General features: G+C 41.0%; 1 long non-coding RNA gene across 1 annotated transcript; it reads left to right on the top strand.

Annotated features, from left to right (window-relative positions):
- The first annotated feature begins 242 nt into the window (after positions 1 to 242).
- Positions 243 to 21,618, top strand: LOC110344442 (uncharacterized). Its single transcript, XR_002387017.2, has 3 exons — positions 243 to 370; positions 18,329 to 18,422; positions 21,341 to 21,618. It is a non-coding gene; the product is annotated as an uncharacterized LOC110344442 (long non-coding RNA).
- Positions 21,619 to 22,840: the final 1,222 nt, after the last annotated feature.

The following is a 22,840-nucleotide window of genomic DNA, read 5'->3' as shown; positions in this document are numbered from 1 at the left end:
TCTGTGGATGCAGGCTAGTGTGGGCTTGGGTTGGGACTACTGCAATTCTCCTCCCAGGGGCAGCATCCGGAGCTGGGTGGGTCCTGGGAGACTTGTTTCACTGAGAGGCTGAACAATCCTCAATCAGAGCCACTATAGGACTCATAAACTAGGGGAAGTAGCAAGTATACTCAGTTTTCCCTGGATCTCTGGGCTCGAGGGCTTCTAGAATGGCTCAAGCTCTACTTATTCTGTCCCTCACAGACATGGCACCACTACCAGTGATCAGTTGGATATACGTCTTAGGAATTCCCTTGATAAAAGCCTTGAAGAAGTGAGACTCTTCTTCTAAATGATCCACTATTAAACAGTAAGATACAATTTGAGAAAGGTAATGTTTTATTGATTATTCTACTTATACTAACAGTTACAGAGCTACAATTTTTACAAGAGACAGTTGGCTTCCTTGCAATTTCCATTCTTTCCTCTCTCCATAGTAATGGGATCACAATTTTTAGTAAGAGTTGATAGAAGCTTGGACTAGAATTGTGGTGGTAGAAATAAAGAAATGTAGTGGCCAAGGGAACTCCCTAAAAATAAAACCAGCAGGAGTTGGCAGTCAATGGATATGAGCAATGAGGGAAGAAAGGGATCTAAAATGACCCTCAGGTGTCTGACGCACAAAAGAATGATGAGAGACACTGGGTTTGGGAGGAAGTCATAAGCTCCAGTTTGGATGTTGATAAAAATATCTGAAGGAGGCAGCCGGATGTAGGAATCTGGAGTTAAAAAGAGGAGTCTAGTTTGTCAGTCACCTGATAATAGAAAAGAAGGATCAGTGAGGAAGCATTACCGAGGGAAATGGTGCAAGGGCCTGGTGAAAGGCTGGCCTTTCCTGACTGGACAGTGAGGGACGAACTTTTCCAAAAGAGACAATAGAAACAGTAAGAGATGAAGGCAAAAGTGGGTTTCCATATATCATGGGAAGCTTAGGAAGAAAATATTTCAAGCAGAAGGGGCTGACATTGGCATAAAATACTTCTGAGTGTAAGTAAAATGAAGACTGAAAAGTGGGGCTTAAATGTAACCACTGGAGATCACAAGTGACCTGGGGAAAATTGTGATGAGGGAAGACACATTAGACCAACTTAGTGAGAGACGAGCATGTGAGAGACAGAACCAGAAAGGCCTCCTTTTCCTGCTAGCTACTCTTGTCCAGTCACAATTGTTCATTAGTAGAGAAGGATTGGTACAATCTTGGTAGTAACACTACCAGATGCAGCATTGTCAGTTCTTCCTTGTGTTTGTAAGATGATGTTTGGCTTTGATGGAACAAGAGCTTGAGCTGTTTTCCCACCAATAGAGATAGAAATGGATACTGATTTGCTCACTCCCTTTCCCCTAATCTCTCTGGTCAAAAGGCTGGACAAGGTTAGAGCACAGCCCTGGGCCACGGAGGCAACAGAAGCTTTGGCTGGGGTTTGATGACTGTCACACTTTCCCACCAGCATCCATCCAACCCACAGGAATCTCCAGCTGTGGGAAGCCCTTAATTGGGAATCAAATAATAGGATCCCTACCCTCAGAGGAGAGGGGAAAAGTGAATGTGAATAACTAGGAGAAATCAAGGAAGCATTCTATCACCCAAGCCCAGTAATACAAACCAATTCAAAGTATGCATTTAAGTTCAGATTTGCAAAGGGATTGGGGGTAAGAGTGAGGAAGGAAGAGCTAACTGAATGAAAAATTGCATTTACCAAGGAAAGGGTCCTGATGACAGGGTTTTAAAATGGGAATCTTGTAGTTTGGCACAGATGAGAAAGGATACTTATAACCAGCAGAATGGAATGGTTGGAAATGGGAGTCAATTCTAGTTCCAGGGCCTCTGACTGAGTCCACAATCCCTAATCTACAATCCTCAAACTGAAAAGCTCTGAAAACTGAGGGTTTTCTCCAAGCTCCCATAGTAGTTCATGTTGTTTTGACTTGAACACACTTGGTGGCAAAATCTGATCTGAAAGGATATGAAAATATTTACAATGATTCCACTTTAGAGTTAGTATTCATACCTTTCACTGAAGAAATATTTATGTGTTTGATCCTGCAGTGTTGCCCAGCTCGTCCTGGGGTGTTGGTTACTATCATACAGAGAGCACTGAATTGTCTTTCTGAAACATGGAAAAATCTGAACTCTGAAACATATCTGGCCCCAAGGATGAGGATAAAATTGCGAACCTGTAGTGGGAGGGACCACGAGGACTGTGCTCCTGAGAATGTCAGGACCAATAACACAGAGCAGATGGAGAGATCACAGCCTGGGCAAGCAGTCTGCATATGGGGCTATGGTCCAGTCAGGGAGCCCTAGAATGGCTCTAAGAATCAACCAGAGGCTGAGCCTGGCCTTGTGTCCTTGAGAGAGGAAAATCTAAAGGATCTGGTGATCTCTAGTCAGCAAACCCATGTTTTCGAGAGCCTGCTGCATGCCAGACACAAGTCATTACCTCATTTTATCCTCATGCCTGCCTTCTGAGAAGGGGGAATAAGGATAGAGTGGAACATCACAGGGTAAATGAAACAACTAGGATCAAACCAGGTCTGTCTGACTCCAAAGCTCATTCATTGCCCATTCAACCATGTAGGTCATTCGTTGAACATAAGTCAGCTGGCTTTGGGCTAGAGAGAGCAATTCTAGCAAATGCTTGTAGAATCTATTTGACATGTGGCACCTCACTTAATTCTCAAAAAATCAAGTTTTGTGTATTATGATTCCCATTTTTCAGGAGAAACTGAGGATTAGAGAAAATTAAATGGCTCAAAGTCTTACATACTTAATAAGTGGTAGAACTGGATTTCAAACCACATCTGTCTGTCCCCAATGCTAGCCCTGCTACCCCATGGGCTATACCCCCACTGAACAGTTTAATAATGTCTGTGGGCAGATATTTAAATACATGCACACACGCACACACACACTTTCTTAAAAGCCACATGATTAGCTAGAGTTAAGTGTCAGTGGCCTTCCGGGATCTCTCTGGTGGTAAAGGGATAAAGGTCATAGTGACAGCCACAGAAATCTGTTTATTATAAGAAGATAACATTGCCTGTCACTTTAAATGATCCAGAGACCTCCAGACACTCCGGCAAGTCTCCCATTACACAGGAGAACAGCTTCAACATCAAAAGAAAAAGAGATATAGGCAAAAGAAGGGAGGCATGCTTTTCTTTGGCTGTTGATGGTTGGTCAAGTGAATCTAATGGCTTATTAATAAGAAGCAATTAATTGTGTAGCCAGCCCAGGAGTTCTAAGAAATGAAATCCCAAATCTGATACATGGATGGCATTGGGGATTGAATAACTGTTAAGAAGCAGTTTCTGGCACTGCTTTGCATCAATAAAGATGAAAAGAACAAAGGAATCATGTGCAACTACTGCACAATCAATAGACACTTGAAATACAAAGAGGAAAGCCGAGGAGCATAGAATCTCGTCAGATATTACTATCTGCTTTCTAGGAAAGAAAGCAGCATTGTGGGGACACCAAACTGGGAAGGAGCTCAAGGGGTCACCCTGCCCCACAGCTCTCATTCATTCCCTCAGCAGTGGACAGCTAACCTCTTATTTCTAATATGTGGAGAATTATAAGAGACCGTATTCCAGAGAACCGGGAGAATGTGCATTTACTTATTGCAGGCACTGGACTGCTGGCCCACTGGAAGCAGTAGATCAGAGCCCAGAACAATGAAATCCAAGGAATTTCTGGAGTCATCAGACATGCTGTGATGAGCTAGACTGACAGATGCCTACATTTCGACAGAAATCATGAGAAATCAAAATTTCTGCCAATAAAGGTCTGGCTTTCTTTGTAATGGAGATGCTTATCATTCTAAAGCCAGAACTCATAAATTTCAGCCACTTAAATGAAGGGATCCAGAAGCCACTTGGGGAATCCCCTGGTCAATGTGGTAGTTGCGACATCCTGTGCTACTTGGCAGGAGATAATATCCACATGGAAGGAGTGATGGTGGTTTATAGCCATGAACTCAGAGAATTCTAATGCCCTACTAAAATTAAAACATACACACACACACACACACACACACACACACCCATACATGCACATTTGGAGACTCCAGGAATGTGATACACATAGGAGAATAGCATTTGTATTATTATGCCAATTTACTGACTGAGCCCAAAATGTGTAAGCTTTCCATTTTCAGAGAAGTTATACTAGCAATATCCCTGCATCTAAAATGTCCTCAGTTCCTATTAATAAGGCTAAGGGAAGATTCTTTGTAAAAAAAAAAAAATGTTTGGAATATTTGGAGATTTCTGAACCCCTTGGGACCACTAGGCATAACAATGGAACAGATTTAACAATCTCTATATCATGCAATGCTGTTGCCTAGAAACATCCCCTGAAGATTAGTGGATACTGTTTTTGTCCATACTCCTATAATTTTTGAGTCTTTCACATTTATCCATTTAATCCAAGAGAAGATATGCAAAATTTATATCTGGACAGACAGTGTTTCTTTTCTGGGTGCTTTTGGGGAAGTAGCAAAGAATTCAGGGGACTCAAGGAATTATTTCACAGGTTGTCAGAGCATTCCCGAGAGGTTAGCTACATTTGGTGGTAAGTACAATATTGCTATATCGATGCTATAGCTGAGGAAATAGAATCAAAGAATCAGGGCAGAGGCCAACATTTGTAACAGTAATCCCTTCGTTTCCGTCTAAGAGATTATCTTGGTAAGAACAATCTCTTTTATGAGACCTGAAGCTGCCAAGCAAAGGCCGTTTGTAATGAGACTTTTTCTTTAGTTACAAGATTATATTCTAAATTAGTTGAATCCCATGGGCCTTAAATATAAAACTGGCTGACACAATCTAATTTTAATATGGCAATGCACTATGCTATGTTTGAAATGTACACAAGTGGCCAGGTTTTAACTCTGTTTTAGAAGTGATTGATATCTATTTATACATAGGTGGCCTCGCCCCAGAAATACTGGTCACTCTCTCTAAGCTAAAGCTGCAGTCAGCTGGCCCCAGAAAAAGAACTGGAGCAACAGCACAGCTGGCCCCACCACACTTCTGAGATTCCACAGTGTTCTTTCAGTCTAACCTATAAAGACAGGCCTTGTTGTCTTGGGGACACCCATATCATTGGAGAAACTCATTGGAATACACTATACCCTGCCTGGATGGTGAAAAGCCCTTCACATTTCTCTTTGAGTATACATTCTCCATTTTCTTCTCCATTTTCTTGTGCTTCTTCCTATCTGTGAGTCTGTGGCCCTGGGTAAAGAGTTTGCTCATTAAAAAGAAGAAAAATCTGTTTTAAGTTCTACCTCTGAACTGGAAAGTTAATCCTTGATTAGACAGATGATAAGAGCAAAAGAACAATTCGAGATCATTCTGAGAGTCTTACCAAATGGCAAGGTCTTATGAATACATCATGTCTCTTCTAAGGAAAGGAAGGACAGAACTATTCATTTCCATTCTGCTTTTTGATAAGGATCTAGAAAATTATAATGACTCTGATGATATTCATATAGAGAGAGAATGTATATATTCTCTTTGTCACTCTTTCTTTAGTGTTTATGTGAGGTCATGTGGAAAAGATGCTATTAATGAATATAGATAGAGTGTCAAAGCTGTACTAAGGGAATTTTGAAGTATAGAAAGAAACATGATACTATGAGCCAGCAGATTAAAGCAGGTTCATATTTTATTGTATGTATGCTATGATGTTTTTATGCATTGAACCCATGTTATAAATCAAGTAAATAAATATACTTGGCAATAGCTCATGTGCATCTGTGGACTATTTAGACAATTGCAAATGAGAATGGATTTTTTTCCTTTTCCTATTTTACCAAACTTGTTAATTTTATGATGTGAAAAGGCTGCTTTCCCCCAGGGTTTAAAGGGCAAAACCTTGATGAATAGAGAACAAATGAATATAAAATTAAAGTACACAATACTTTGGCTTGTGTACAAGGTCACTCTGTGTTTAGAACCAGTAAACACCCTGAAGTCTTTGCCATGTCCACACTGCATTGGAGAAACAGTTGAAATTTATGCAGTGGAGACTTTTTCACAGATTGATTTACAGAATTAAAATAACAGAAGCCATCTCTGATTTCTTAAAATAGAAGCTGAAGTACTGAAAAGATGAGAAACCACAACTGAAACACAGTAAGAGGAAAACATTAGAGACTGATAACCTTGAACTATAAAAAATGTGAAAGAAAAGAGTGAAGCATGTACATGGACAGGAACTGTCTCCGTGCAGTGCACTTCTGGTGTTCTGGCCTAAGAATGCAGCCAAGAAAAAGAGGAACAAGAGTGAGACTGAGTCCACCTGAAATTGAGCTCTAGAATTCAAGCATGCCTATAGCCAAAAGTCCACATACATTTTCCAGATTAGCATGATCTATTAAATCCTTTTAAAAGCTAATGTAATCTCAGAAGTAGGATTTTTGTCCTTTATAACCCCAGTGGTCCTGACTAATACACTCCAAAGAATGAACTCGCACCCTAGTGAGCCAGTGAATCTGAAGTCTGGATCTACAGGTCTGGTGGGTGACACAGAAGAATTTCCATCTGTACCCCAGGTGAACAGAGACCCTCCAGGTGCCCTGAGGCTAAGTCACAAACATAGAGTCATTCCAAGGCAGAAGGACACTGTAAAAGGTCACGATATCCATGTTGGGAACATCTCCAAGTTGAGAGGGTTTGACATCATTAAACTGAAATATGAAATGACACAGGCAACCTCTGGTTTATCTGGTGCCAAGAGCAAACAAAGGCTGGAGAAGACATAAAATGGAGACCAGTCGGTGGACATGGTTTGGATTTGCAGAGCATCAGAGGAGTCTGTGAGGGGAGAACAGGATGTGCTAGAGATTCCACATCTGCCAACCAAGCACAGGCTTCGGGAAGCTCTTCGTAGGCAGAGTCCCTAGGTTGCTTCCACTATTCCTTCAGGTTTCCTCTGACCCTTGTCTGATGTAAGTTCAGAAATGGAATAGAGGCTTTCCCTTGATCAATGAGATATACTTGTAGTTTTATAACAGCATATTAAGAGAGAACCACTTTATAAAATATAATCACAATTCTAGTGAAGTAAATACATATATATGTGCGAGGGAAGAGAGATCTGTTTGGGAAGAATTGGAGGCCAGGCCAAGTGCATTACAGGATGGCCTGTGTGGAGAATCTACAATTCTTCCATGGTGACAATCTGCAGAGAGAAACAAAAGTGGAAAGGAAAACAAAAGATAGATGAAATACAAAGAGAAACATTTTAATATATGTGAGAATTAATTCAAGTTTCAAGAACATGACCTAAAGTAATAGTAAGAAGTATAAGTGCAAGGTCCTGAGTTCAATCCCCAGTACAAAAAAGAAAAAAGAAAAAGAAATGCCAACTGAGGCTCAGAAGTGCAGATTCAGGAGATGCCCTTTGATTCCTCATTTTCAGTGTGAGTGTAGAGGAAAATAGATCTTGCCAGGGAACCAGATAACCCTGTATTTTCATCACCTCATGTAGGAAAAGCAGGAACTTCTACCCAGAACAAGGCAGAGATACATCTTACTTATTTTTTTAAGTGACTGTCACATACTGTTGAACTGGTTGCTTAATTAATTCCAACCAAGAGACAGTAACATTCTGAATTATCCCCTAATTTCACTGCTGAGAAACTAAGGATGTGAAAGGTAGTGCATTTAGTTCAAAGTCACACAGATAATTAGAGGATTATCTGAAATAAGAGTTCAGTATTCCTGAGCCCGGGGCAGGAGAAGCATGCTCAGATGTCTGAAAAAAAATCTATGGGATGGTACTGGCCCTCCTAATTAATTAGAATACGTGACCACACGGAAGAGAGTAATATCTCAATAACTGCAGGGAATAAAATATTCTTTCCTACCTTGACTTGCTCAGAGATTGTTCAAGCAAGAATAACCAATGAGTTGAAGGAATAGAGAATGAAAGGAGGCAGTGATAAAAAGAGACTTTCACAAATACGTCATCCAAAGGTTTATTTGGATTCAATGTTTAAGCAAAAGCATCTAGACACCAACCTACCAGTACATTCATTAGTGCCAGTAGCCCGTGGATTCTAGGAGGAAACCAAGAGACAGAAGATGGTCCTGGGGAGAATGAAAGCTCGCTCACGTTTTGTTACACACCATTCCCTTGGCTGGAAATTGTTGGGCCTAGGACTAAGCCTGCCTTCACCACTCGCTGACTGTGCAGCCCTCTGCAGACCTGTTTCCTCATCTGGACTGAACAACAGCGGAGACCTCTCCCGCCCCTGACATTACTAAATTCTGAGTGCTGCGGGGATGTGGCACAAAGGCATAATTAAATTCAGTTGAGGTTAATCTAGAATTGTCCATCCTGTCCTCCTCTTCTACCTTTCACTGACAAATGAATGTAAACCTGAAACTCATTTTGCTCCCAGAATGCCTGGGATGCTAAGATTACTCATATTTTAATCGGCTTTTAACAAGAATAGGTAAGAAAGAAAATTAGGACAATTAAGAAATAATGAAGCCATTATAAAAACAGTAATGATTTAAAAGCAGGTGAGGGAATACTCTTATTGGAAATGTTGAATACCTGCAAATGAGCAGTCAGATGACAAGCACACCGTGGGATTAAGGGATTTCACTAATGCACAAATGGAACCATTTATAATAATTTACTCCCCAAATTGAGCATAATGCAAATGTCCTGATTATTACTGGAAATATATATTCTCTTGAAAATTGACCATGCTGCACAAAGTTGGATATTATATCCCAAGATGTTGTCAGAACTTGGTGCAAATTCATTCTCTTGTCAAAGACAGCAACTTTCTAGTGTTTTTCTTATAGATCAGAGGACTTTTCTAAATTACCATAGGCAGATTTGCTCTCTTTTAAAACAAAAGGATTGTAAGTTCTGGTGCCGGGCTGGCTGATGTCACAAACACCCCTAAATCTCTGCTACTTGCTCATTTCGAGTTCAGTGTGAATGTCCCTGCCTGGGCAGCTCTCCCAGCAATGAGGCTAAGACCTTCACCTCTACCAATGCATGGATCCTCCATCTTCCAGGATCTCAAAAATCTCACCGCAGCCCAAGGACAGTGACAGAGAGAGCTTGGAGGATTGTACAGAAGGATGTGTGACCACCCTTGCTGGGCCAACCCAGCTGCTGCACACCTTCTACTGGCCAGAATCCGGTGTCGGCATCCCACAGGGAGAGCAGTTCAGCCACGCAGTCAGAAAGGAGAGAGGAGAGCTCTTCCAGGATTTGTGCGTGTGGAGGAGGATAATCTGCTACTCCTGGCTGAATAAAAGTAGAATCTTTGACTGAAGGAGTGAGTGATGGCTTTATACAGAAACAAAGAGCACACTTCTTCTTGTGCCGCTACGTCTAGAACGTCCTGCTGAAAGACAAGCAGGGAGATGTGTTTCCCTGTGAGGTGTCTTCTGCGCTACACCTTTCAGAGCCTCTGATCCTGAAACAGAGTAAATGGGTGAATGCAGGGACCATTCCCAAGGCAATCTCGGGGCCCCTCTGCTAAGAACTGACAGACGACAAAGCCCGAGAGGCTATTTCTGAGACAATGAGTGCGGATAAGGCGAGTTGAGGAAGGCATCCTTAGCACTCAGCTCCCCCTTCTCTCTTTTCCAACTTCTTTCCATTCTCTGTCGATCTCTCTCCTCATACTCAATGCCTCTGTTAAGCTGTCCCAGTCCCTCTCTGTCTCCTTACCACACACAGAAACACAGACAGACACCCCAGAGAGAGAGAGAGAGACAGAGGTGGTGAAATGGGGGGACCTAGGAGAACCCAGAAAAATGCAGATGGAACTGAAAGAAGTCCAACACCACAAAACCCGGTGACGATAATGATGAGGAAAAGCTGCTGCCAGGTGCATCTTGTGATGACGCCAGCTATGTAATTCTTTTTTTTTTTTTTTTTTTTTTGGTACCAGGGATCGAACTTGGGACCTTCTGCTTGCGAGGCAGGCCGTGGAACCACTCAGCTAAATCCCCGGCCCAGTGATGTAATTCTTTTACTATCAAAAGATGCCGGTAAAAGCAGCCTTGACAAAAGCTTTAAAAAAATCAAAAAAGAGTGTGGCATCATTGAACTGTGTTATCTGATTTATGCCTTTTTAAAGCTCAGGCTTGTATCATATGCTGATAATAGACTCTAGCCATCAAAACACTATTTTATCTGGTATCTTGATTTTAAAGAATTGTGAAAACTAGCAAATGGAACTGGGTTGTTTACATAAGGTTAGAAACTCTGTTATCCACTACAGAAAAATGACAAGGTACCCACAACAAAAATCAAAACCCAAACTGGATAATAATATAATGAAAAGCAACAGCCTGGATGCTGTAGGCAGTCAATGGGGCAGAATGTAATTTCCAGACTACAACAAACATTTTTTTCATAATTAAAGTATGTGTGAGTAATCAATTGGTGTATGGCTGCCTCCCAGATGAGACCCTTACCCACTAGCTGTTGGGCACTGTTAGAAGTCAAAGACCTCACTGCCAGCAGATGGAGACTCTGGCTAAAGAAGAATCCACATCAAGAAACAACCCCATCGATTACCACTGAAAGACACAGGGGTATCCTTGGAGCAGACACTGTGCAAACTTTAAAAAGAGTTTTTAAAAATTTTAAGTAATTGAACATAAAAACTCCCCAGAAGCATGACCTAATCATTTTACATTTCATACAATTTAGAGATGACATCTTTTTTCTTAGATGACTAGACATTAATCAAATGGACCTCCACACTTGAGAAGATAAATGCCAACCAAAGAAAAGGAAGCCTTCTGTATATTTACCTTTCCTTTTAAAGCACAGGCATTAGAAATGAATGGGATTTTTCATCATTTATCATACAGAGAGACCAACTGTCTGGCAGAAATTTTTATGTCAAACTACACCTGGCTGTACATGTTTGTCTCTTGATTCACAACCACTAAATATATTACTGCAACACTGTTGGGCTTAAGCCAAAAGTAATGTATTTAAAACTCCTTCTTTGCAGTCTTAAATTAGCTCTGATACTGAAAGAAAAAGGCTGCTTTGAAGATCCAAAAGTATGGATAATCTAAAGGTTATTTATTTAGTATTTTAAACATATTATTTAGTGGGATTTTGGCAGTGTATTGACCTTTCTAATGAGGTTTGACTGAAGCCAATATTAAAATTAATGTGCCCTCCCTGAGCAGCCAGTGACAAAGTACAAGAGGAACTGGCCCAGAAGAGGCAGAGGGAGGCCCAGTGCAGCAGAGGGAAATCAGGTTGGCCCTGGAAATTGGCCATAGATAATCCACATGCAGATGATCAAGAGCTGACTCCATCCCTGCTACAGATTCCAGGAATCATCTTTTCAGATCATGCACAGTTTACAGTGATCAGAATATACTGATAGAAAAATACCAATTTCAATGGTAATGGTTTATGGAAACACAAGATGGCAATATAAAAGATCTTGGAAGGGTTTTCAGTGGAAAGACGGCACCACATGCATTAGTAATACATGGTCACTGGGAACCCCTGCAGGGTAGAAATAGTACTTGGGACTGACTTGCATTCTCTCCTACATCCTGGGTGCTTCCCAGCCTCATGTGCATGTTTAAGCAATTCCTGAAGTACTCTCGTGGGCTGGGGATGCAGCTTGGTGGCAGAGCCAGTCAGTGGCAGAGTGAGCAAGGCCCTGGGTTCAATCCCCAGGACCACAAGAAAACAAAACATAACAAAACCTCACATGCTAAATGGTCTAGAATAAGTCATAATTCTCATTTCCAGGCATTACAGAGGTAAGTTTCAGCACATGGTCTTCAATGAGACTAAGCCGTGGACGTTCCATTTATACAGCCTTGCTTGGTCACCTCACAGGGCGTGACTTTAGGTGAGTTAGTTACCTTTCTCAGATACAGTTCCTCAGCTGAGAAAAGTGAGCATACAAATGAAGTGAGATGGCAAGCATAAAGCTCCTAATGCCATGGGACACTTCTTTGTAATGGAAAGAATTCGACGGAGACGGGGTCTCCCTGTCATGCGCGCTGCTCATCTGTCCCATATTGTCAAACCGGACTTTTCAAGCCCCAAAGGCAATCGGAGAGGTCAGATTGCCCAGTGCCTCCTTAGAGCCACCGTATGTGCACTGCTGCCCCTTCCACGCCACCCCAAGGAGGATCATTCTAATCTGAAACCACTTTGGTGAGATCCCCTGGCCGTGCTCTCTGAGGAGTTGATATCAGGTGCCCCCTTTGTATTTAAGGTCCCAGCCCAAGAGGCCAAGGCACGCAGGATAGGGGAGGAAAGAACGAGGATGAGGGCTGATTATCTGGCAGACTCGCCTCACTTCCACCTCATGCTTAAGGTACCAAAATAGTTCCTCGAATATGCTCCCAAAGGACGGCGCTGCCCTTGGCTGTACTCTCCGGCTCCCGTCTGAGTCAGGGTAATGAGACTGCATTTTATAAGAGCTGAGCCTGGTCCAAATGGAACCGTGTAACTGTTAGAAAGATTAATGGACTGTATCATCCAGCAGTTGAGTATAAACTTCTAATTGTGTGAATCTCAGTGTGGTGTCTGGAGCTAAACCAGAGCCCGCTCCCTCAGTCACTAATATCCACGGATATTGTTCATTATTTTTCTAATGTGAGCCCTAGGTACATCAGCACTGGGCAGATCCCTGAGGAAAACAACAACTTTTGTTGTAGGTACTTGAGAGTAGTCATTATCACCGTTGCCAATTAATTCATCAATCCGTGTTTACTGAGCTGCCACCAAGCTGCCGCTGAGAACAGGGAACGGCACTGGGTCCTGCTGAGTGAAGGAAGGGTGGCCGAGAAGCCCATGAAGACAGAGGTTCTGCTCTGCAGAAGCTGGGGAGGAGAACAGCTAAAAGCAGGAGCCAGGAGAGCGCCTTCCCATTCAGGACCGCGTGACATCAAGGAACTGCTCAGCCCTCTAAGCCTGCACACTGGGTAGCAAGACACTGGCCAGGCCAACCTACCTGAGGAACAAAGGATACCGTGGATGTGAACGTGCTTGGGAAAAAATTAAGCTCAACTAGAATGAAAGCATTTATCATAACCTAAAATAGATCAATGTACAGACAAGCATAAATAAGACTACTTGGGTTTCCTTGGAGCCATTTTCTTTCTTAGAAATTCATGCCCCTCTTTTCACATCTTCAGAATATTTCTAGTGCTTTCTCCATGTGGGCAGCCCTTACTCTTTGTCAGTTTTGAAATCATCTGCTGAAGCTTCTTGAAGCTGTGCTTCCTTTGTCCTTGACAGAAGCACATTTTATTAAAAGAATCATCAGTGGCTGTTCATTGGGACCATGGGAAAGTAAGGAAAGACTTCTTTCCTTTACCCTGTGCACTTGTTCCACCTACTTCCCATTGTTTAGCTCCCTGCTGTTTCCTCTGGACAGAAAGCACGTAGCTGCCAGCCACATGACCACTTAGCACCAAGCTGAGACCCCAGAAGCTCCCATATCCTCCACCCCAGCACCTAAATGTGCAGTCCTTTTTAATCACTTTGCAAAAATGTCCCTCCCTCCTTCGTTGTAGCTGCATTAAATGAACAAGTCCCCTTCTATCCCAAGCAGTCCTTTCTTTGCAGGAAATGAAGGTGAGAGGAATATTAGTTATCTGTTTTGCCATGGTGTATTGTGAAATTCCGAATGGCATAATACTTGTTGGCAAATGAGACTACAAGTCTCTAAAGTTAATCAAGTTGCTGAGGTTTTCAGGAGTCGGATGTTGGCAGAATTTCCCCCACTCCCCTGCCAATTTAGAGGTTTAACTCTCTAGGGAATAGTAAAATATAGACCATGCTATTGCTATAGTAAGAAAGAACAGAAGCTGCTGTCCTGTCTACACTGCATGCTGTCTTCTGTGCACAAAAATTCCCTTTGACAGCATGGGAAGCAATAATATATTCGCCCTCCTGAGTCCTGAAAACAGCCACCTTGTTGCTTTCCAAATCAGGCTTTATCCTACCACCTCATTGATAACAACTTAATTTATACACTGTAGATCAGAGAAATGAGCTGATTAGGAACAGACTCTGGTACATTTGGATCTGCACTTTGCATGATGGAAAACCTAAGGCCTGTTTTACTGTGCAGTCTAGAAAAATACTGATTCCCTAAAGTGTTTCAGCCATTACAGTGAGGCCTACAAAAGAAGCTGAAAGAAACCTGAAAGTAGTGAGTTGGCACAAGGGCCAGGATCAGATTTTGCCAGCAATACCCATAAAGTTCTTCATCAAAATAGGCAATGTGCTGGCCAAGACTCCTTTTTCCATTACTGAAGGAATGATGGCCAAGTCTGAGTTTTAAGACTGATCACTAAGTGTTTTCTGTTGCCTCCTCCAGGACAAGTAAAACTATAATTGTCTGGTCTTGCTACCATAACTTCACTGTATGAATGGGGAGGAAAGTTTGGAAATGGAGAATTAAAGCAAGGCAGAAATAATAGAGTGGATAGTCTTCTGATACCAGTGTAATCATGCCATTTGCAAAGGTAATTTTCTCCAGAATCCAGACTTGTGAACACTGGTAGGTGAACAAGTCTCCGTGATTGCTACAGAAATGAGGACTCAGAGAAAAGGGTCTGTGGAACCTGAAGCCACTGGTGTTTTTCCTCTTGTCATTATGAGTATAAATTGTGGAGAGTATGAACAAACAAAAAGCCCAATGAGACTATTTATGAGGCAAAGCAATAAAACCCACACAGATAATGTATGAGAGAGAAGGGGAAATGAACTTCCCCAAGCAGACTCTAATGCTCTCTTCGTGGGTGCAAAGCACAAGATTAACGATGCCACCCTCAGACTCTTCGGTGGCATTTCAGGACCTAGCTTTACGGCTTCCTTTCATTTCATTGGGACTTAAATAATTGATAACTTGGAGGGACCGGAGAAACCCACTGCAACTGAACACAGATATTTTTTATGACATCAATTACAGGGCTAGTGATTTGATGAGAAAAGGAAAATATTTCAAACCACACTTTAATGATCTCCACTAAGAACCCCTAGTGTTCCAAATGAAACGTGGGTCTCTAGACCTTGATTTTTTCTTTCTGTCTCCATTTTTCCTACTCAGTGGGAATATAAGTTACAGCTGAACAGAAGAGATGGTTAATTATTTTCGTGTCTCTACTTTGCAGGAGTGGGTTGTAGGCCTCCTTCTTACAGAGAAGGAAAGGCTCAAAAGAGCAGAAGCTTTGAGGGGACGTCCCTTGGGTGTGCCACATGTTCTATGACAGAAGGTGCTGTTGAGTTAGGTTTGATTATGATCATAGTTGAGCTTGTCACTTATGACATTACAACACTGGGGCATGTTAAAATGCTATGGTGAACAGCACCATTAAGGTTGTTGAAAGGAAGTCAGAGTTCAAGTATTTGTGCATGAGGCACTTTATGTGGTGATGACTTCTGAATTTATAGTTTTTGGGACAAGAGTAGAGATGCTGATTTAGCTCAAGAATGGGTCTGTTCGTATCCCTGTCTGGTTGATCATGAAGTCCAAATCATTTTTCTTTTTTCATGGTGAAATTTTTGCTAAGCTGCCACCATTGTACAAGGAAGGTCCAGAGCTATGCCTGCAAGGTTATTTAAAAGTCCAGATGATGCAGTGCAATGGGGTCATGCTGAACACTCCTTATGTGTTGGTCCTCAAGGAAGTGCAATATTAGGATGGAGGCAGAGATGAATCAAGTAGGTGTGCTTCAGAATGAAGGGGGTGGAGGTGAGGGAGATGCTTCAACACAATTCCAGACTCAACAAAATCCTAGTATTCTATGACTTATTGCATACATTTGACTCTACCACAAGTTCAAAAAAAAATACTTTGAGATATCATCACAGGTATAGAAAAAGTCTCCCTGAATTAGTTTGTAATAAGGTCTTGGTATATCCTCCCACACCAAACATCATAGCTCTTGGGTTGCCTTCTTTCTTTCTTTCTTTCTTTCTTTCTTTTTCTTTCTTCTTTCTTTCTTTCTTTTCTTTCTTTCTTTCAAGAGGCCTAAACAAGTGAAGGGAGAACTGATCAGTTAGTTTAGAACACCAAAGATCTGCCAAACTGCTTGCTCTCTCAAGTTGAAAAAAGTACTGATTTGCTGTTAGCCCAGACTACTGAAACCCTCACCTTTTAAGCCTAAGCTTCTATGTCCTACAAAGCACTGTTGACTGACTTGGCACATACGCATGAAGGAAAGGGGCAAATGGTCCAGTGACGAGAATTCTTTCTCTTCCTTCCAGTTGTTTGATGCAAATATATCCTTGTTTTTCCAGTTTCACTTCCTTGCCATTCTTCTACACTTTCCTTATATTCTACATCATCTAATGATGTCAGACATTCTGTAGGGTGTGAGATCTTTAAAATTTCAAGGGCATAATACTTCTTGTGCTTTCCTTTCTGATGGCACCAGGAAAAATCCGTCTATTTTTCATAACTCTTTGGTCTATTTAAGCAAAATGAATCTCACTCCAGATGAGATTTATTGAAATGTTCCTAAAATGAATCCTATTCACCTATCATAAGAGAAACATTATTCAGGGGTTGGAGGTGCTCTTGGACTAGTTGAGTCTTCTCAGTTTGAGCCTGTAAGTACAGTTCATAATGAAAATCTATCAATGGAGTAGATACTTTATCATGTCTGTGTTAATTTGGGACTGCTGATTTATCATTAATAAAGCATTTGGCTAGAAAACGATGTCCATATTTATGGTCTAGTAACTTCTTTCTCCCATTATATGCCACAATAGCTGCCCAGTCTTATTGTCACCCATTATAAATGTGTAAAGTTTTATGGAGTATGTAATGTCAAATGAGGCAGTGTCAAGCAGATCTGGAGGCAAGTTGGAAGCATTTTGATGGAAAAAGGAGCCATGTGGTCTATGCCACCCTTGCTTGTAGTTTTACTGGGTATTGATCCCTTTTTACACACTGATTTAGCATCCTGAATTATGATGCAGTATTTAAATTTAAATACCAATTGAGAGATCCTATCTCAAAGGTTGCTCTAAGTCACAGTCACTTTTGACGCTGATGCTCTCTGCTTCTCTGGATGGATATTTTATTAGAATTGCTCGTAAAAGTCTGCATGGCAGTTAACTATGCAGTGAAGAGGATATGTGGTAGCTTACAAGTGTCTGGGGTGCAGGGAAGCAGTGAGCAGTTTGATGTAACAAAAATATTCACAAAATCAGACTTAAAAGGAAGCTGCAGAGATCACTGAGTTTAGTCTGGTATCTCTGGATAGAACTGCACATAGATCCTTCCCTACAATTTTCAGAAAAGGGGATTCCACACTCTTTCTTGGTATCAAAGCTTACTATTCAATAAGCTCAATGCTTAGGGAAACTTTCCCTAGCACATCCCTAATGTGCTGCAGTTCATACTTACCATCCATTGTCTCCCACATAAAGGGCCAGTGAAATCCTACTTGGTCTACCACAGGAGGAAGTAGACTGTAATGTGTCAGTCAACCTTTTGAAAATTAGGGGTCCATAAATCTTTAATTAGCTATAATGCATTACACCCCAGGTGTTATTTATGTAGCTTCAATTTGTTGCATATGTACTGGGGCTATTTTTGTGAGTGGAATTTGCTTGAATACCATGCTGAATCATCTTCCTTTATGGAATCAAACAAGCTGGATGAGATTCTAAAGTCTTCCAAAGAGGTGTCAGTTGCCAGCATTGCAAAATATATGTTATATTCCTTTTATAGTAAATGTTAAAATATAGGAAAGAAGAAAGAAAAGCACAAGGAAGGAAGGGAGGGAGGGAAGGAAGAAAAAAAGGAAGGAAGAAATGAAGGGAGGGAGGGAGGGAGACAGGGAGCTCCAAATTGTTAATGTGGCCTCCATTGCTGGGTCTGGATTCTAGGCGTGCATAGGAGGAGACAGAGAGGTGGTAGAAGAATGGAACGTAATTTTACCCAACTAAGGTGATTCCTTTCTTGCCCACCTTTCCTTCCTGTCTTGTGGCAAGTCTATGAATTCTTCCCTTAAAATGATGGAAGAACAAGGGACCCAAATTAAGATCAAACCAAGTTTAAGAGAGGGGTTTTCATTTTTGCTTTATGAGAATATATAGACTGCAGAAATAAGAATTTAATTATACCTCGGTCCTCATTGATTGGTATTATTTACTAAAATGCAATAATTCATTAGATTTTATAAAAAGTTAAATACTGGGTCTTTAACAAAATGAATACACATTTTTCTTACAGTTGAAGTGGCTAACGCACTATATCTTGTGTTTTACACATTTCGTATTTAGTCTTCATCCATGTTCCAACAAGCCCCCCAGATGATTCCAAAGAGAACCACCACCAGCGGGAACCACTGTGTGAAGCAGTCTCCCCATTTTATAGGTAAGAAATCTGAGACACAAAGAGGCTAAGCCACTTTTCTAGCACTGCACAACTGGAAAGTGGAAGAGGCTACATGCCTCCAAAGGCCTTGACCTTAACCACGTTAGCTTTGCTGAATGATAGACCTTGGTTTTCTTGGAAACTCATGGTTAAGAACATAGATAACTGGGAAATACAGTATGGAGGAAAAAATCTGATTTTTAAAAAAACAGTTAACTAACAACATTTGGCTTAAGTCATATTTTGCTTGGCAGAAAATCTGTCTACACAATACTTTAACTGAAAAAGTTATGAGCCAAAATGCTGCATTCAAACACCAAGCAACTAATGGGAAAGCAGGACTAGAATCAGAAGGTGCTGAGAGCAGAGAGCCCTCCCCTGTGGGGGCAGAATTCTCTGCTACTGCAACAGCTCTAGGTCAAAATGATCTCTCAACAGCCAGAAATCCAAATTTGTGAATGGACTATTTCAATTTTTAAACATTAGCTATTAGTTCATTTTTTAAATTATTATACAGATAAAAACAAAGCAAAAATCACATGAATGAAAAAAAAAATCACATGAATGGGCCAGGGATTTAGTTCAGTGGTTCTGCTGCCTGCCTTGCAAGCACAAGGACCTGAGTTCAATCCCCGGTACCAAAAAAAAAAAAAAAAAAAAAATCACATGAATTTCACTTATAGAATACCACCTTACAACCTCTGACTGAGCAATCCTCAGAATGTTTAATGAACTCAAATGAAGACACTGAAGTCATATAAGTTCTATGGAAAATAGGTGTGAGGAGAGGTGTGGGAAATGAATTCATGGAACTGTGTGAAGTCATCACTTCATCTATTAAACACATGCCTCACCCTGATGGCTGTGCCACAGTGCCTGCTCGTGCTAGGTCAGAGTTCGGAGCTGTGTTTCAGAATATCTCCATGTTTGTACACTCATCACTGGGATCATGTGACTGCAGACCCCGGTTTCATGAGCAACTGTTAGAATAAGTGTTGGCAAATTACCTTTTGTGGTGTATGTCGAGTGTTTATGTGGGCACCATTTTAAAATTTCATTGAGAAAGCCACTCTATGGACTGAAAAGCATTCAGAGGAAGCAGGTTTGGAAAAGTTACTGCAAAATCCATCACAACTGCAAACAGAAGTGATTTTAATGCCTGTTATTTTGGAAGCAGTTCAAAGTTGTTTTTTCCATTGTAAATAGCATTAAAGTGCTCTGTGGAGGCAAGTATTACTTTTTTCTTGGCCCACTGCACTTCAGTAATGGTTCTTATACACTGAAGGCACAACAATAAGACTCAGGAAGTTATGTACAATATATCGGGGACAGCAGGGGAAAAGTAGGAGGGGAAAGAGGTCATATGGTAAGTACATAGAAGAGAAATTTGGGGGTGGAGACTGTGCAAGAGCATACCAGCCAAGACAGGGAACATCTGGAAAGCCTGCTCTGTATTATGTGGTCATTCCATAAACTTTTCCAAGGAATCACATAAGGAGAAGATTATATTTTAATTAGAGCTGGGACTGCTCCAGAGAAAAAGAGTAAAAAAGAGAGTGGTTGGATGAACAAGCTGCTTTTTAGCTTGGCTGGGCCCATGAACTGCAGTTAACCACTTAGCTGCCTCTCAGTGTGCACTGCATGCTACAATAGTTTGTGATTTAGTAGAACAGCACATTGCGCTCTGGTAAAGAGCTCTGGGAAAAGAGAGGAGAAGCAAAGGGTGAATGTCCATGAAGAAAAGAGGTCAAATCCGGGACATTTTAGTATGGGAGGGCCAGAAAGTCACTAAGGTATCCTTTTCTCTCTCTCCCTCTTTTAAAATTTATGTCACATGACAAGTTTATCCATGGTTATTCTGTAACCAGGACAAGAATACATTTTAAAATGTAATAGAGATAAGTAGTTTCTTTAAATTAATATCATTCTATTCTATGAGAAAATAACACTGTAGTGCTAACAAATAAAATCATTCATCTATCTTTTTAGAAATTTAATGTATTTTTAGAGCTAATGATTTATTACTTAAATTTTAAAATTAGGAAATCTAACAAATTATGTTTAATAAATCTAATGTTAATTTGCAGGAATTTAAAAATATAAAAGGAATATTTCTTAGGATATTTTGGGCCATTTTTTATTTTCGCTTGGGCCAGTTCATTGAGTCCCAACCACACATTGAGGAGTGTCCTCAAGCCTGTGAAGTTGTATAAGACCCAAGTTCTGTCTCAAAGGACAAAACCAATATAGATGATGACACATACAATGGCATAAAGTAAACTACTAAGCTGATGGTTCAGAAAGAGCACTATGGGCTTGGAGGTAGAAAAAGCAGGAGTGACTTCCAGGGGGAGGCAGTCTGCATGCTGGACCTTGAAGAATGGGTAGAATCTGGGTAAATAGAGAGGAGAAAGAGGATCAGGCAGAGAATGCACAATGCTCTAAGCACAAGCCCAGGAAGACCCTGAGTGTTCACAGGACAAAGCAGCACAGCTGAGCAGAGGCTCCTGGAAGTGACAAGGGAGGGCGACATTTAGAAGGAAATAGTGACCAGATTGAACAGAACATGACAAATGTGGATGGAGGACCTTGCTTGAGGAAGGATCCCTGGTATAGGGAAGGAAAGCTTACAATAAAGAGTCCAAATCAGTAACCAAATATTTCAGGAGAACATACACTAACCATGTACCAAGAGCCATGAAAGTGAGATGTTCCCAAATAGACAAAGAGGGTTTTTTTGTATTTTCTCAAAGGGGATCTATGTGGCAAGTGACAATTTAGATACAATGTCCACTGTGATTTCTAGGTTTCCTTTCCCTTATACCATGGACCAAAATTGAAATAATCTAAATTCCAGATCCCTTGCATGATTGACCCCATTCCAATAACACGTCAACTTCTTCATTTTCCTCTTTCAGCATTATCTTTCCAGGCCCTATTTGCACTTGCCTTGGATCTGCAGCCTTTCCAAAAGTTGGGAAAATCTTGCAAAGAAGAAATACGGCATCTGATTCTGAGAATTTCACTCCCTCTACACTCTTCCAGCTGCTGCACATACATGTGCTGCTTGAGTTTATTTAATAAGAAAGCTCAAAATGTTTCCCAGTTCAGAACATAACCCCACATGCTCTTCTCTGTAGCCTAACCAGGAATCCCATTCTCCTCCTCCTCTAACTCAATAAACCAAATCTAATTGGAAAATAATTATAAAATACACTGATGTGCAATTTGTTTCACTAACTCAATAATTAATTAATATGCTACTTATGGTTCAGAAGAGCTCTTAAGACACAGCACAAATTCCACTGGATGAAAGAGAATACCAAAGACGTAAACCAGGGCCGGCATCTTCACATAAGACAGACCGGGAAGAAAAGATAAGAGTGAGAAAAAGGCAAGATATCTTGGCCTTTTGGAATCTGTGGTGAGATTTGTTGTGCCCCCTTTGAGGATTCTTCTCTTGTCCTTTTCTACAAGAGAGTTAGATTATGTGTTTGGCAGATAAATTATCAGTGACACTTACATACCTCAATCCAGCTGTGGATGGACTTTATGTTTAAACTTTCCAACTACCAGATGCTTTCGGGTGAGAGAATTAGTCCTCCTCAATGGAACCCTTCTCCCAGCCACTCTTAGTTGATTTGAACACACATACTCTCTACTCATTAGGGTAGCACACAATGCTTTTCGCTTTCACGCCATCGAATCTTGCAGTAGGAAATGGCTTGGGTTTTCCTGTTCATTGTTTAAAACATGCAGTGCACATAAATTGCTCTGGAGATTTCATTAAAAGTGGTTATAACCCTCTCTTCTATTTGCCTTTGGAGAGGTGAAAATTTAAAGCTAAATCCATTTCTTTGTAATTAATACAAGAAGCAATGATCAGGTGATCTCTAAATCAATGAAATTTTTAAAAAATACTTCTTTGTTTCTGGAAAATTGTACTTATTCCTCATAGCTAGGTACAAGATCCTGGGTGACATCAGGCATTGAGCCACCAGTGGGCCATCATAAACTAAAAGAAGCTGTGTTTTATTTGAATCCTTTCAGCTCTTATATTGGCTTTTATATTTGGAGGTCTGGTGAACCCTCCTTTACAGTACCTGTCTTTTGGGAAGAGGCAGGTTTTTCATTTGTTGGCAAAGGGACCTCAGATGATCCAAACCATTAACGTCTCTGTGTCCTTTACCTCACAAGGCTCCTGCGTGCCTTTCTTTCAATTGCTCTTTTCCTTTGGCAAAACATACTTAAAGCATTTCCCCAGTGCAGGCAGGATACGTCCATAGCAGAAGCCTGTTTTCCTGGAGATCTTATGTTTGTGAAGCAAAACAGCTTGCCATGGCAGGTCCACAGCACACATGACAAGTAAGGACTCAAATCCTACATGTTCAGCTGCTTTCCAATCTACCTATACAGTG

Source organism: Heterocephalus glaber, unplaced genomic scaffold, assembly GCF_053883595.1.
Source record: "Heterocephalus glaber isolate CG9 unplaced genomic scaffold, H.glaber_assembly_v1.0 deba00000347, whole genome shotgun sequence".
NCBI classification, from domain to species: domain Eukaryota; kingdom Metazoa; phylum Chordata; class Mammalia; order Rodentia; family Bathyergidae; genus Heterocephalus; species Heterocephalus glaber.
Note: the sequence above shows the minus strand (reverse complement) of the source record. Positions and strands in the feature narration are given on the sequence as shown.